Below are 17,197 nucleotides of genomic sequence, written 5' to 3' on the forward strand. Positions count from 1 at the left end.
GAAGAGATTATACCTCCAGTTGTAGCTTTAAGGATGCACCAAATTTATGAAAAATAATTAAAAATGAATTCCAGATAAAATTTTTCCTTCTTTTAAATACCCCCCCCCCCCAGTTTCATTTGCCAATTACTTGCTTAATTATTGCTTCAAATTTTTTTTCCTCCAATTTACCTAAAAGCTAAATAGGATACGTAGTATTATTGCAGTTTGCTACGTACATAGAATTATTATTTTTTGCAAATTGGTGAAACAATAAACACTTATCATCAATCACAAACAATTAATATTTAAGTATTATAAGAACTGCATACATTAGTAACGTATACTGTTCAATTTTAAACCAAATCGGATGTATGTTTTACGTTGATTTAAAGTTGCAAAATCTTATTCAATGTAAAATTTAATTAATGAGTTTATATAGTTTTACAGAATCTAAACTTAAAACAGTCCCCAAGAGTTCCCTTAAGTCTGACATTATATCATTTATAATGAATATGGGAAGCATTTGTACCAACCTAAGTATAAGCATGTGCTTAAACTCAAGAATGGTTTCTGAATGTGAATCTAAGTTGCTTTTCTCAAATAAATAAAATTTAACAAAAAAATAAAATAGAATAAATAAAATAGAAAAATAAATAACCACAGACTGTTCTGAAAAATAAATGTTTTGCTTCGAACGCATACACTTTTCACGTTTTTCTAGGCAAAATGATTGACTTAAAAAATGTTCTCAACATCATCATCACAGTTGGTAAGACAGTCCAATGTGGGCCAATGCTTTCCTCTGAAGATTTCTCCATAATGATTTCCGATTTATCTTTGATCTCCAATTCTTTTCATTAATTGCAAGAAAATCGAACTCCACCGAGTTAGCCCATCTCAACCATGGTCTTCATTGCTTTCTTGTTCCAATGGGTCTAAAAAGCAATATTTTTTTCAATTGTATTGTCATAACTCATTTAAATCGCATGTTCCATCCAATTTATTCCACTTATTTCTTTGCTTTTAATAATTTCATATAATATAAATATTACAAATTTTCAAACATAATTAAGTGATATTTTAACAATTTATGTACAAAACTTTTAACAAAGATTCTTTTTAGCTATAAGCTTAACTATATATAAACAGTCTGCACTGCATTTGAAAATTATTTAGATAAAAGCTATTTTAAAAGATAATGGATAAAATACTTCCTGTTATCATTTGCAGAACCAGGACTGAACTTGATCGTAACTGTTTGATACGTAACAGTTAAGTTACTAATCTAGTTCAGCCTTCGTTGGACAAAAGTATTAGTACGCATTGGGTTTTTATTAGAAGCTAACAACTGAAACTTACTTATACTTTTTTTTATGAAAAGTTCATTGAAATTGAAATTTCTTTTTACATTTTTAGATGAGGGCCAAAAACTAAAAGAAACATCTATTGAAAGAACGGCGTATTATTATTTATTATAACAGCTTTGTAATTATAATCGAGGAAATTTTTTCTTGATTGTCAATATTTTTGGCAGGAGTTTTATAATTGTTCTATCAAACGAGGATAAAATTGTTCGACATTGATAAATAAGTGAAAAAGACAGGAATTACGTAAATTGTTATTCGTAAAAAAGAAGTAAAGTGATTAATTCAATAAAAGAAAATTTGCTGGGAAATAGCTATTCTTTTTTTTATGATATTTTAATTGAAAATTTTCATTAAAAACACTTAGAAAAGTTCGTTATTATTATAAACGTAAAAAAACAGCAACTAATATTATTAAATAAGAGGAACTAAATTCTTTTACAGCAGATAGAAAGATGAAAAACAGTAACTGACAGACTTTAAAATCATCTGCACAGATGATATGAAATATAATATTTATAGTAACAATGGATGTTTAATTTTGATAACCCTTTACTGAATTGGAATTTTTTTTCTTCTTTTTCTGAAGTACTTGAATTGTAATATGCAAAATTCTGTATTTAAGAATGACTCTAGCATACTAATAGTTTAAGTAAAATAATAAATATCTAGAATAAGTACTATTAGAATATAATAGTTTTTAAAAATCTGTAAAATGTACCTAGCATTTATAAATTTCTTTCACGCTTATAATATTAGTAACTTTCTTGTCGAATATTGTGTTGTTGTAACAATGAAACTAACAGAAAAGAAAAATAATTCTAACTTTCAAACAGTTTTATTCTTTCTCAATCCGAAACGCAGCGTAAAATTTAACCACGTGACTATACAGGGTTATTCATAATTCCCTCCGTCTGTAAACGCCATTTTTCTTTACTACAACTGGCTTCAGTGGTACATGTTACTGCCATCTACCGGTAACTACTTAAATTAAAATTTGAATACTTTCGGAATAATTTCAGATGCTCTTTTTTGCCATATTCGCCTTCGTTTTTTTTTACTATAACGCTTCGAACCCCGGAGGGAATTATGAATAACCCTGTATAATCCATACACTTTTACTGATGAGAGATTACCTATACTATTGTGTCCTGATTTCGATAAAGTTGACATATTTAAGGGTGGTCGTCAAAAACGAAAGTTCGAATTTAAGTTAAGTTCAGAAAAGTTCGAATTTCTTTAATGACACGCTCTAAAAAGCAGCCATTTGCTATAAAACAAATTATCTGAAAATTTCAGCCAAAAAAAAAAAAATATATATATATATATATTATTTAGATCCCGTCCTCAATCGTTAAAGTTCGAAAAGACACGATTTTCCGCGTTTTCCGCTATAAATATCGAACGGATTGTTGAAATAAAATACAAATCTGAGATTATTTTTTAGAAAATGCTTTCAGTTGAAACTTTTCTAATTAAAATTAACATATTGGTCAAATTAATAGATCAAAGTATAAAAGGTGTTTACCTCAACTACATGCGGAAAAAAATTTTTTTTGAAGAAAGAGAAAAATTCGTAAAATTTTTAACTATCGCAAAATGGTTAAAGTAATAAGCTATAAATACAATAATAACTTTTAAAACACGATAGGTATAAAAGGACAAATTAAAAAAAATACATGCATGAAGAAAAAAAAAAGACTTTTTTTCAGTAATTCAATTATTGATACAAATCATAAAACCATAGAATATGATAAAAATGGTAAATTTAGTAATCAGAGTAAATTTAATATTTGATAACTTTTGAAACAAAAAAAAATATTATAGAATCAAAGAGTTAGTTTATGAGAGAGTAACAATTATATTCTAGTTTCCTAAGTATATTCTTAATCCATTTAATATTCATCACGTGGCAATATTTTTGAAGGCATTTTCCTTCTTTTTCAAGATTTTCCTAAAAAAAAAAAAACACAATTCATTGAGAAATTAGGTTTTACAAGTGGTTTAAAAGCTTTATTGCTACTTTTAATATATCTGCATCTATTTTTTTTCTAACCAATTAAAGCTTTAGCTAATTTTTGATCTTGATAAAGAGCTAAAACATTAGCATCCTTAATCCAAACTTTTATATAGATGGTTAAAGAAAGACAGGTACCTCCAAAGACCTATCTTGGAAAACTTAATTCTGAAAAGAAATTTTTTTAAAGAGCCACGAACTTTTTACATATACGCTAGCATGATGTATAATAGCATCTGAAAAAAATTTTGTTTTGATTCTTGTTTTATTTTATTTTATAACTGTCGTTGAACAGCAGACCTCATTTTTTGGGTATACGACTACTAATGTTCAACTCCGTAACCGTGAAAGTTTGAACCCAATCCGGAAGACAAGGGAACTTCTAGATCAAGTTTTGGGAGAAATTTGCCTTCGTGAAGGTCTTTTTGATCGAACATTTGCGTTACATGGAGAGGAAAACACGAAAACCTCCCACGGTTAGCTTGACGACAAGGGTACTCTAACCCATGATCCGTCTATCACTGAAAATATTTCACGTCAGCCCTGAAGTTGATGCAAGCCGAATGCGAAATTTGTATCGACCAGCCATAGCCGGTATTCGAACCCGTGTTCACCTCATTGAAAGGCGAACGCTTTATCTCCTGAATCATCACGGCTCCTTGATACTCGTTGTGACAAGTCCTATAAACATCTAGCACAATTAGAAGAATTATTTACAATATCCCCCAGTAAGATATATTTTGAGTTTTGCAATTGGGTATACTATAGCCTACGTCACAGGTCGTGTTATTCCTACTAAATCTTAACTAGTAAACAGCATTTTCTGCGAACCTGATTTCTAGCAACAAGTAAACATTAACGAAGTTATAAGTCGCTACTCGTCATATTGGAAATGTATTAGTCTAGTTCCTTTTGAAATAATTTATTTTGTTGTTTTATCTAAGTTTATGAATTTAGTAACCATATTTAAAACTCAGCTTATTAATTAAGCTAAAAGGTAAATATTATTCCTAGTAAAATTTTCGGAGTGGAAGTAGTTGTGTTTTTTTCATATTATACCCAATTGGGTATACTATAGCCTACGTCACAGGTTGTGTTATTCCTACTAAATTTAACCCATGAACGGCATTTTCTGCGAGCCTAACTTCAAGCCACAAATAAACAAACGAAGTGTTTGATCGTTTAAATAGCTGCTCGCCAGATTTTATTGCATTATAAAGAAAAGTAATTGATATTCGATTTTTGATTAATAATTGATTTATGTGGATAGTGGCATTTATGTGGATAGTGGCATAGAATTTAGCATTGCGTCATAGTAAATGTTATTCCTACTAAGTGGAAGTAGTTGTGTTTTTTTATATTATACCCAATTGCGTAAAAGCAGTTGCTTAGCAACATTTCCGATGTCATTAATTTTTTATTTGGCTAGTTAATTATTAATCTCAGTTTATTTGTTTTTTACTGATTTTTTCTGATTTCAGGTAATGTTAACGTAAATCCTAGAAAATTTCAAGTTGGAGGCATATTTTAAATCAAAAATTCATCTCAAAATTAAAATTTGATGATGTTACTCAAGGTATAAATTTTTTTCCTCTTTAAATAATAGCTCTAACATAAAGCAAGTTCTTTACTAACTGCCAGCACCGAAGAAGTAATGTTTAAGTAGTGTTTGCATTACTTATATTTTATCTTTAACTCCCAATTTTGTACTTTAGAAACTTCATGTATCTAAAACACATCATATATCTTCTGTAGGTTTTGGACTAATTGTGCTTCGAAGTTTCCTTTACTTCTAATAAAAAGTTAAGTTTAAAGAGGCATTTTTAATTTAGTTTGCAGATATCTTTATTTTCTCTCCCTTCCTCTACCCCCAAATAAAATTTTTTTTACATTGTCAGCCTTCCTGCACCTCATTGTTTCCAATTTTACTAGGCGCTTAATTCAGAATTAATTATGCCAAATTTGTTTTTTAGATGACTAACTGGTCACCGTTATTTGATGGGCCATTTTCAAAAGCATATAAATTTTATCTTTCTGGCTCTAACTTGCTCTTAAAGTTGAAACAATTAAATCTTATTTTTTTCAGCAAAAAAAAAAAGTGTCTTTCTTAAATATGCATGTTCTATTTTTTATTCAATTCAAAACTATAATTTTCTTGCATAAAAAAAACATAACTTATGAAAAAAATTGACGCATTATTTGGTATAAAAACTGCATCTTACGAGCACTGTCATCTATATTATATAAAACGCTAATACGTACGTATGTATGTATGTATCAATAAAACCGATGATATTTCTGTTCTCGCGCTGGCAACAGTTTTCATTTTTAATTGATTGGATATGGTGCGCAAGAGCACGTAGTGAGCATCATATGGCTAATCCATGTTATATAAAACGCTAATACGTTTTAATTGATAGGCTTCGGCGCGCAAGAGCACGTAGTGAGCAAAATTAAGGTTTAGAATTGCTTCGGAGAAATTTGAATTGTTAACAATGACTTAAACAAAAAGTTTTATCTTAACTGATAAATACTATATTATAATTTTAACTTTTTCTATGACTATACTCATTTTCTTACTCTTTGTTTTTTATACATTTTATATTTTTGTGATAAAATAAAGAACTTATAGTTGTTCTGCTTCTGAACACTGATGAAAACGCAAAATGATGGGCTTCATCAACAATCAAAAATCTATACATTTATTTTACAAATTCCATATTAGGGTGGCGCCATTCAGAGAATTAAAAATACAAAATTATCTTTAGCGAAGCCGATGCTTTACATCCGGCGTTCAGTGGCAGACTACTATTTCATATTGTTTTACAACACATGGCTTTAGCCCTTTTGTGGGAAAGACTTTAAAACAAAACTTACAACAGTTACTTTTCTCAACAACTGAAATTTAGAATAGTGTGATTAAGAAAAATATGTGAACTGTTTGCAATTTCAAATTAATATTGAAATGTACAGGTTTAGAATTTTCTACAGTGAAAAGTTTTCGGAACTTCAGTGTTCAAAAAAGTATAAAAAAGCTAGACGTTAAGAACGTATCCAATGAGCGAGCAAAGCGAGCATTCCGAAATGAACTGCGAAAGCAGTTCCGGGGGTTGGCGAGCACTAGCGAGCAGGGGGCGAAGCCTCCTAGTTACGTTTAAAATAGTGGAATAAAATTCTGAAGTAACTAAGATTTTATAGATATTTTCTCGCAGAAGTTGAAATGGTTTAGTACGTTCACTCGTTGAAGCAAGTAATGTGAAATGATGACTGAGATAGATATTGTATCATTGTATCTTTTTCTAGTTTCTATTTTTTTTAAATATTTCTTCACGAATATCTGTAAACAATAAAGCTTAGACTTTAAAATCCACTTTTTATGCTATTGGCTGATCATTTCATGGTAATTTCAAAATGTTACTTTTTATGACACTATTCTTCAAGGTATTACTCATTAAGAAGATATTCGCCAATTAGGCAACACAAGAAGAAGCCAACATTAATGTAACTCTTTGTCAAAAGTGATTTTTACAGAAATTATTATTACTACTTTTTGCCTTCACATGGTAACGGCTAACTACGATTATATTTGGAAATTAAAAGGTGATTAATAGTTAACCGTAATAATTTATTTCACTTATATCAGTCCCATTTGACTCTTTTCATCATACTAAATCCATGTTCTAAGTTTTCTAAAGGATTCATATACGAAAGTAATATATTATAAAAACCAATTTAATCTGATTTTATTCATTTCTGTTTGTTATTCTCTGATACTTTTTATCAATATAGTAACAAAATAACTATCATATATCTTGCTTTAGCCATCGTATGGTAGTTTGCAAAATGTGAACATTTTTTAACGCTCTTTAAACAATTGATTCCACTGGGAGGATTTATTTTTTAAAAAAACTTGTATCTTTTAATCTATGAGCTTTAAATACAAGTTTGAAGTATGAAATAGGAAGTTAGAAACATTAAATATAAAATAAGTCTAAATTTGTATTTATATAATCACCCATATGGTTATTATAACAAAAAATGTGCATTTTTGGAGAAATATCGTGTTTATTTTTCGTTTCAAATTTTGACGCAAGGGGGCGGGGTCCTAATATTATTTTATTGAGCTGAAACGTTCTAAATATTAGTTTTATACAAAATGGCGCCTTTTTTGAGGGTTCTATGAATAATATGATGGGGGAAAAAATTAAAATCACCCAACTATACACACATATACCATATAATGGCTGCACTCTACCCATATATGATACATTTGACTGTAAAACTGTTCCTCTGCATGAAGAGTTCACATGCAGAAAAACTGACTTTTCCCTGTTGACTTTATGACTAGTCGAAATTATTGATAAATTAAGAAATCTTTGAAGAAACTTTCAGCCAACCCAGAAGTTTTGTTTGATTTTGATCCAATTTAAGGAATTCTGTAGCTTGCAAATACTTTTTTCGCTTAAAGGGACAATTGATTAAAATTGTAGAAATATAATAATTTTTTGTCAATATGATATGTAGACAAACGTAATTGTCAAATGATTCTGATATTAAAAATATTCGTAAATAGGATTTGTTTTATGAAACAAAACTTTTTTGCAGGCAATATTCTATTTTTTTATAGATATATAATTTTTGTGTTTGTAACAGTTATGAGAGTTAGGTTAAGTTTTGTATTTATTTTACCGATGTTCCATTGGATAAATATGAAAATGGCGAAAAAGTGCTGAAGTCAATGTCTTGTGAAGGTGAAAAGCGTTTGTGATCTATTTTTATATATATATTTAAAAGTTTCACCAACGCTGTTTGATAGAGTTCATAAATATATGCAAAAATCGGGAATTTTTTTAATTTTATTCTAAATTTCGCCAAATTGGCTATTTTTTTTTCTTAAATATTTTTTCAAAAAATTTAAATATTCGGGTACTTTAAAGTTAAGGCAATTCTTTTCAGCAAGTTAGTATATAAAGCTGAAAAAGTAAAGTTCTTTTTTGAATAACTTAATTTCCCATTGCGCAACTTTTAAAATAAAAAACCATTATAAATATAAATCAATATCTTTTGTTTTTAATAAAATTCGTTGTTTAACTCCATTAAGTCTCCAAACTTACCTTTAAATTTCATAAGCATAGAAAAATTTCGAATAAAGGACTTACATCAAGTTTCTACGATTTTCGAACAATTTCGGAATTAGGAATTTTTGAACTACAGCCACATGGATTTTAATCGTAATATCAGAACTTAAGAACTATATGAATGAAGAATTTTTAGAGTTCTTGTTTTTTCTTGCAAGTTATAATTGTTCTAATTTTTATTTACTAAACATTAGATTTTAATGTTTTGAAACCTTGAATGTATGGTTTGTTTCTAACTTTAAAAGCACAATCATAATCATTTTTCTCTGAAACAAAGTTTATATGCTTGTAGCCAAAAAAATTTTTTTTTTAAAGAAGTGCTAAAAATTATGAACATAATTACGACACTGTTCAGAAATCATATTGAAATCTCGAAGTTCTTATAGAACAGATTTCCTTAAATTAGTGAATCATAATGTATGGATTACTGATAGGCAATATATAGATATGCAATGAAACGTAAATATTCTTAAAACTTCGAGATTAAATTATTTAAGAAATATACCGTTATCGCATTATGATACGTAAACAAAGCGTTTTACGATAAATTTTAAATATAATTTTAGAATACGACAATGAGACGAGTATTATCGATTACGCTATTATCATGATCATTATCGACTGCATTAAATATCGAATACGATAATACCGTAGGTATTATCGATAACGAAAAATTATTCAGTAGTACACTATTATAAATATCCCGATATATCGTGAAATATTGATATATCTTATCGATGTATTGCGCTATCGAATTGTAGTACCATACAGCACTAATGTTCACACAAATTCCGACATGTTTTTGTAATCTTTGATTGACTGTGAAAAAGGGATTTTAAAACGGAAAGAAAAACTGAACAATCAAGTTTAGTTGTTCTTCCCGGATTAAGATTTTCTTATTTATCTAACCTAACAATTAGAAAAAGAAAAGATTAATAAAATGGTGATCGCAGAAACCTTATCGATTTTTGTCTGCAAAAGTTGGTTTTTTATTGATCACGAAAAATAAAATTTAAATTTCTTGTTTATGTAACCGAACAATTAGGAAAAGAAAAGATTAATAAAATGGTGATCGCAGAAACCTTATCAATTTTTGTCTGCAGAAGTTGGTTTTTTATTGATCACGAAAGATAAAATTTAAATTTTAAAATAAAATTGGACAATTAAGTACCAAAGGAAATATTGTTAAATAAGAAGAAACACAAATTTGGTAAATCTTATTATGCTAAGAAATTTCAGTCACCGAATTCAGAAATATCTTTACGACATAACGGATTTTAATGTCTGAAATTATATTTATATTGCAATGAAATTTTATAATTATTAAAATTATAGTCACCTTAAAATTTTTGACAAAAAAATCATAAATTAATATACTTCTATATTTTGAAATAAAAAATTTTTTCCCCCCAAAATTAACAATAATTATAATCTATAATAAAGTATCAAGGAAAATATTGTTCAATACGGGAGAAACAAAAATTTTTGTAAATCTTATTATGCTAAGAAATTTCAGTCACCGAATTTTAAGAAAAAACTTTTACGAAATAAAGGCTTTTAAAGCCTGAAATTAGATTTATATTGCAATAAAATTACAATTTTAGTATCGCATAATTTCAATTTTCATTGAATCAACTTAAAATTAAAACTTAAAAATCTTATATTAACATACATTCAGATTTTGTTATATATAAAAAAAAATAACTGCTCTAAGTTTACAAGCAATTATAACCCACAATTAAACTTATAAAATGATAGGAATGCTAAAATTTCGAAGGCATGAGTCACCACTATTGTTACAAACAACTCACAAAGCTAACCCCGTTCAAAAAGTTGACAAAAGCTACTGAAAATGCCTGGAATTCATAAAAATTTGATACCATCTTTTCCGCTTATGTTATTTCACAGGGTATGTTGTCAATTTCAAAGGAAACCGTTCGTAAAAGAGATAAGCCAACAATTTTAGCTGAAAAGTTAAAAGACTATTTTTCATTGTTCCTTCTTCGGATGTTGTTAAAGTTGAAAGGTTGTATGGGGGTGAGGAATTTTTGGTGGCTCTTTACCTGAAAATACGTCTCAACTTGCTGAGAGGACCACACATACGGGTAAAAAGGTTAGATTGCTATCTTCGTATGGGAGAATGCTTTTTAAGGCGCCATTCGTGGCATTCTTACGGCTATTTTTCATAAATGACCGTAAGTCGAGAAACTTTTGTTAACATAGCGTTGAAGTTTACAATCTTATCAGTTAATCTGTGTTTTTCATAAACTTTAAAACGCCAAACAGCTTGCTGTACATTAGGAGAGCAACCGGAAACCTTAATAAGGGGTACCTTGTGATAAAGAATGTCTTTTTCATCATTGATTTATTACTTTTTCGATGACAACTACTGTAAAGGCTCTAGAAATATTCTGTTGTGTAAAGATAAAAATGTTTATTCGGTCATTAGTATGATTACTGGTTTTTACTTTTTGAAAAGGGTGCATACGTTAAGGGATTTTTCTTGGGTTATCAATAAATGAGTAATAGTAATTCCGGGTAGTGGGGATAAAATTACATTTTTCAGTAGATTGTTTAAACATGAAATATCTATCAAATGTTTCATTATCTCACTTTATTTGAGATAATTCGAAAGAATAATTAATTGAAGCCTTTTATCGATGTATGAGTATTGTTGTAATTCCGGATGGTGTATTTCCCAATTTCCAGTTCTTCGTTAAAAACAATGGAATCGTTTAACTAAGTCTTTTCAATGTTTCATTATCTCACTTAAGATAATTTTAAAACATATTTAATAGCTTGAAATTTTTTTTCCTTATCGAATGAGCTAAAATTGTGATTCCAGGAAAACATAATTGATTAATGAGTAAAATCTTTTATTAATGAATGAGTTAATATTGCTATTCCGGGGAAAACACAATTAATTAATGAGTAAAACCTTTTATCGATGAATGAGTCAATATTGCAATTCCAGGAAAACATAATTAATTAGTGAGTAAAACCTTTTCTATGAGTTAATGTTGTTATTCCAGGAAAAACACAATTATTTAATGAGTAAAACCTTTCATCGATGAATGAGCAGATATTGCAATTCTGGGAAAACATAATTAATTAATGCGCAAAACCTTTTACTGATAAACTAGCCGCCTTAGGCGAGCAGCTTGGTTACTTTTTAAAATTATCTCGTACAATATATAAACTTTAATAGAAACTTAGCCGAATACACAGTACAATAATATTTTAAATATTCTAATTATTCAACCTCTCATTCAATCTTAGCCCCTTTATTAATTTTAAACAATATATTAACCAAATTATTTTACCATCCATAGCTGTTACCAGCTTTTTACTTACATTGATTTTAATTTTAAATATTTTAAGAGATGTCAGCGATATTGTCAAAGTTCTTGTTGTATTGAATTTTGGTAATAATTTAAAATCATTCCGGCAGCCATTAAATCACACAAACCACAGTAAATATGAGTTTGGCACATTTCAGTATAGTAGGCAACATAAGTGTTAAAATTATTTAAATCTCTGTAGTGAAAAAAGATAGAAAACTCATACCAATGCTCCATTACTAATTCCTTATACACCTCCCAATCCATAACTTGGTCATAGTATAATATATACTTATATATGATTTTGCTCGAAAAAGTCAAGCTCCATCAGTAATAGTTGATTTGACAGAATGCGGCACCATAGCACCGTTTATATTTAAAATTTCAACTGTCTTTTAGAAAGGATAAAGAATAAATTTCAATAACTACTTCATAATCAAGTTTTTATATCTATAAAAATACAAAATCACTCTTAAAAAAAAATCTTAACTAGAGAGTTATAGCTAATGGATAGAGAAATACCAAAGCATATGGTGCCACTTACAAGAAATATATATGGGTCATTCTCACAAAAACAGTCATTTTCATGTCCCCAGTATATTTTATGTTTGTTTTACAGCTTACGAAGAAAAAAAAATCAGGGAAAGTGTCCTTCAGAATGCAAGCTAACAAAAGAACAAAAATAAAATAATCAATTTTTATTTTTTATTTACTTTAGGTAATTAAAATATACCAATATGTCATTCCTTCACTTGTCCCCACTGCTGATTTAAAAAAAGAAAAAAATTGTTTCTGAAACACAAATTTTTTTTTTACAAATTCGTGTTTTTTATTTCAGAATACTGAAATATAGAATTCAGAAAATAAATTTTAAATTGAATTTCTGATAAAAATATTAACACAGCACTATTTTAAACTTTGCCCCCAGTGTTTCGCGTCATTCCCTCACAACAATGTTCTTATCACCTGCAATCTTCTTAGAATAAAAATATTTTAATAAAAACTTCAGAAGTTAACAACTGGCATCATAGAACAAAATTGCTGTATGTTTCCATCTTCAACTTAAAGAAGCCTTGCTGTGGAATAAATTTGAATGAATCAAACCAGGTAAAATTTTTTACATTTGTCATTCCCTCATGTCATTTTTTAGAGTAAAATAAAATACAACTTCATCGAGAAAGTGGATAATTATATGTTGCTTTCTTTTATGAACATAATTGTATGCGATTGACTTCAGAAATTCATTAGGCCTAACTGTCATTTTTAAATTTTATTGAATTCGTCATTCCCTCACTTGTGTATAAAGTGAGGGAATGACGCTGAAGTGAGGGAATGATTCAAGATGAGTATATTATAAAATTTTTTTTTGTTCAATCATGCCAGCCAATTTTATTTCCCAAACCTGCAAAAACTATTAAATATATAAGACTAAATTATAATAAATATTAGATATACTTAGTATGTTATCATTTTCAAACTTTAGGTAGATGTAACTTAGATAAAAACATGTATTAAAATAAAATATCATTCCCTCACTATTAGTGTCATTCCCTCGCTTTTTAAATAGTGAAAATAATTAATTTACTTATTAATTAATTTGAAAAATAAATTAAAAAATTAATTTATTAAATTAATTAATTTATTTAATTAATTAATTAATTATTAATTATTATAAATTAATTATTTAAAAAAATTATTAATTTAAATATTAAGTGTAATTTATAGGATATATACTTTCTTTATAATGCCATTACATATTTCTATTAATATAAAAAGTTTCAGAGCTTTTTATTCACTTTACTTTTTTGGGATTTTATGAACTGAAAAATGACAGTTTTCGTGAGAATGACCCATATATAGATGAGCAATATTGTGATTCCGAGTATATACGTATTTCTCTACTTTCAGCTCTTTGATAAGACTACGGAGCTGTTTAAATCATATATTTTCAATGTTTTATTCATATATCATTTAAAATAATTTTAAAACGTTATCAATTGCTTAGAAAAAGGAAACGTTCAAATATGACGTAAGTACTTAAAGGGAGAAAGCAGGTTTGTGATTCGCTTATTTTTGATGCAAAGGGGTAAGAAGGGTATAAGCAATACTTACGCAATACTCTAAAATCTCCTTATTTTTAAATGCTAGTTAAATTTAAGGAAAAATTTGAGAAAAAAAAATTACATTTGAATAAGTTTTAAATTTGGAATAAAAGTTACATTTCGGGGAATGAAAGGTTTGAAAAAAAAATCTCTTCAATTATTTAATAATTATAATTAAATATTTATAATTATATAATTCTAAATATATAAATATAATTATAATATTATAAAATAAATTTTTTCCATAAATTTTGTATTATCCAAAGTTCTTTTCTTCATTTAAATTGAATCTTAAAATTAGATTACTGCGTTAAAATTGAAAGTAACGGAAACAAGAGGGGAAGGTGCTACGACTTCTTTACGTAAGATTGGGAAGATGTTAATAATTTGCTTATTTTTGCAGACAAGAGGTGCTCAAAACAGGCTTAAGCGTCCAAAAGTGCCCAAAACAGGCTTACTTGATATTTAAATATCCCCTATAAACTTTTATCGATTCTTATAAATCTTTTAGATTAATGAAAGTAAAAACCATATTAACGAAATAAAAATTGTAAGAAATTCATCAGTTTAAGGCACAAATTTATTTTACGAGCAACACATAAGAATTGTGATTTAAATTTATTCATTCGTATTAAAGTTATACTGCCAAAATAAATGAACTCATTTTTAGTACATAATTTATCATTAATGTTGTTAAATAAAATTATACGAATTTGAATCTACATTGAAGGTGTTGAATATTCAGCTATTTACTTATTTTTCTTCTATAAAGGAACATATTCTGTTATCTCATCTATTCTGAAAGGAGATAAATAAATTATCTAATATATGCAAAAATAAAAGTAAATATGTAAAATTACTTTCAAATATTTAAATTTTAGTATTGTAATAAGTATATTCAGGTGATCAAAAGAACTTTAGAATTTATTTTTTTTAAACATCACATTTTCTTCGTCTTATCGTTCATGTATATGATAAGCGAGTTAAAAATGTCTTAAATGAGTGCTTTTCTATATCCTCAATCTTATCTGTATCCGCAATCAAAGTGAAGATACGTTAATGTCATCTTTTGTTTACATAACGACATATTTCAAATCAAATAAAATTTAAAAAAAAAAAATAACATTCTGCAATGGCTCATTGCAGGCCAGAGGGTCATGGAAATAAAGGATTTACAAATTCTTGTAACCAACGGCATGAATATGTTAACGTGGTTTGATCAGTAAAATAGTCTCACCAACCACTTAGACAAGGTGGTACCTATCCATCTGACCAGGGTGGGCCTCAAGCCAGCAACTGGAATCCAACCTTAAATTAATATTACAGAAAAAAAAATCTTTTTTTCGAAAAATTTAAAACATCGATTTTGTAATTGAAATAAAAATTCTAACAAAGATCCTCTTTTCATTTCAAAATAATTTTAACATTTTAATGGGTTAAAACGATATTTAAAATGCGCGTCTATTTCAACTACTTTTTCAAAATTTGGAAGCCATTTTTAAAATAATCAAATTCATTTATAGTCAGTCAAATTGCTAACCATTTTCCAACTAGCTAAGGCACTCAGATTTTAACCTGGAGCTCTATGCTGAATAACAATTACTTTGCAAGTATGACTCGTTTCCTGATTGCTTAGATGTACATTTATTGCAATTCTATCAGCAAAGGTTATTTATTGTCTATTTAAATTTAACCAGCTGGGATGCTCGAACTTCAACTGCAGTTGAATGAAAATACAAGATTCAATTACTTACTGACCGTTGCAAGCAAAATTTACTGTTATTTTATCGCCAATTAAAATTTCGACTGACTAGATTGTCTGTTCAATTTTCAATTGGAGCTCTGTGCCTTATGAAAATACAAGGTTCAGTTCGCTTCCTGATCCTGACCGTCACAAGCAGATTTTTTTCGTCAATAGCAATTCCGACCATTCTTCCGATACAAACTGACAATTAAAAAACTAAAATGTTAGAAATCAACAAACGTAAAAAGTTTTTAAACATCATGTGTTTCAAGTGGGCAACGAAAAACGTGATAAGCACTGCTATTACTACCAATACTCCAACAACATTTTTTTAAGGTTATAAAGGTTTAGGTTAAGATAAAAGGTTGGTTACTAAGGTCTAAGGCAGAGGTCACCAAAGTGGTCTATATAGACCCCCAGGGGTCTATTTAACGTAAGCGGGGGTAGATCTGAGCCAGGGGGTCGATCCGAGCCGGAAGGGTTGATTGGTCGAAGGATTATCAGTATTTTTCAGATATGTGACAATTAGAAATAAAAGAAGAAGACTTGGAAATATATACAGGTAATCTTCAAAAATTGAGCGACGATTTTAAACTGCGTTTTGTTGATTTGGAAAACATTGACATCCCTGATTGAATTATTGTGCCATTTTCTGCTCAAATTGAAAACGTGGACATCAACCTGCAAGATGAGCTTGTTGAATTATTATGGGGATTTGAAGCAAATACGCTTTTTAAAAATTTAACTATAAGCACATTTTGGACAAATATAAATAGAATGCAAAAATATGTAAAACTTTACGAAATAGCTGAGCCATTTATGATAGCATTTCCAAGTTCCTATATGGTTGAAGCCGGTTTTAGTCACGTAAATTCAATCTTAACTAAGAACAGAAATAAATTAAATGTGGAGTTTCGAGGGGATTTAAGATTATAATTGACCAATTTTGAACCTAATATAACAAACCTTGCAAAAAAAAAAAAAAAAAAAAAAAAATACCAGGCACACCCATGTTATTGATTAAGAGGCAATAAATCCGTAGTTACTTTACTTATTATTTATACTTACTTATAATTACTTATTATTTCATAAATATTAAGGTATTTATATTTCAACATTAATATATTTTTCATAAAACTATTGTTACACTATGTACTATTACTTTAATAAATGTTCAAAATCATAAAATAAATGTACAAACACAGTATCTGATAGAATTTATTTTAATTAACAGAAAATTACTTTGATGGGGGTCGATGGAGATTTCGAAAAATTATGTAGGGGTCGATGATCAAAAAAGTTTAGCAACCCCTGATCTAAGGTTATAAAGGTACTTCATAACCTTATACAAATATGTTCTCTTTATTTACATACATACATATTTCTCTTCACTCCAAATTGGAGCATAGGGTTTCTATCATAGCTTTCCATCTCACTCGATTTGTGGCCAGATATTTTGCCTCCTTCTTATTGTTTTCAATTCGTTTACAATCGTCCTGTGCCAAGTAT

The sequence above is a fragment of the Parasteatoda tepidariorum genome, chromosome 4, assembly GCF_982258835.1.
Source record: "Parasteatoda tepidariorum strain Cologne lab strain chromosome 4, Ptep-v5.0, whole genome shotgun sequence".
Classification (NCBI taxonomy): Eukaryota; Metazoa; Arthropoda; class Arachnida; order Araneae; family Theridiidae; genus Parasteatoda; species Parasteatoda tepidariorum.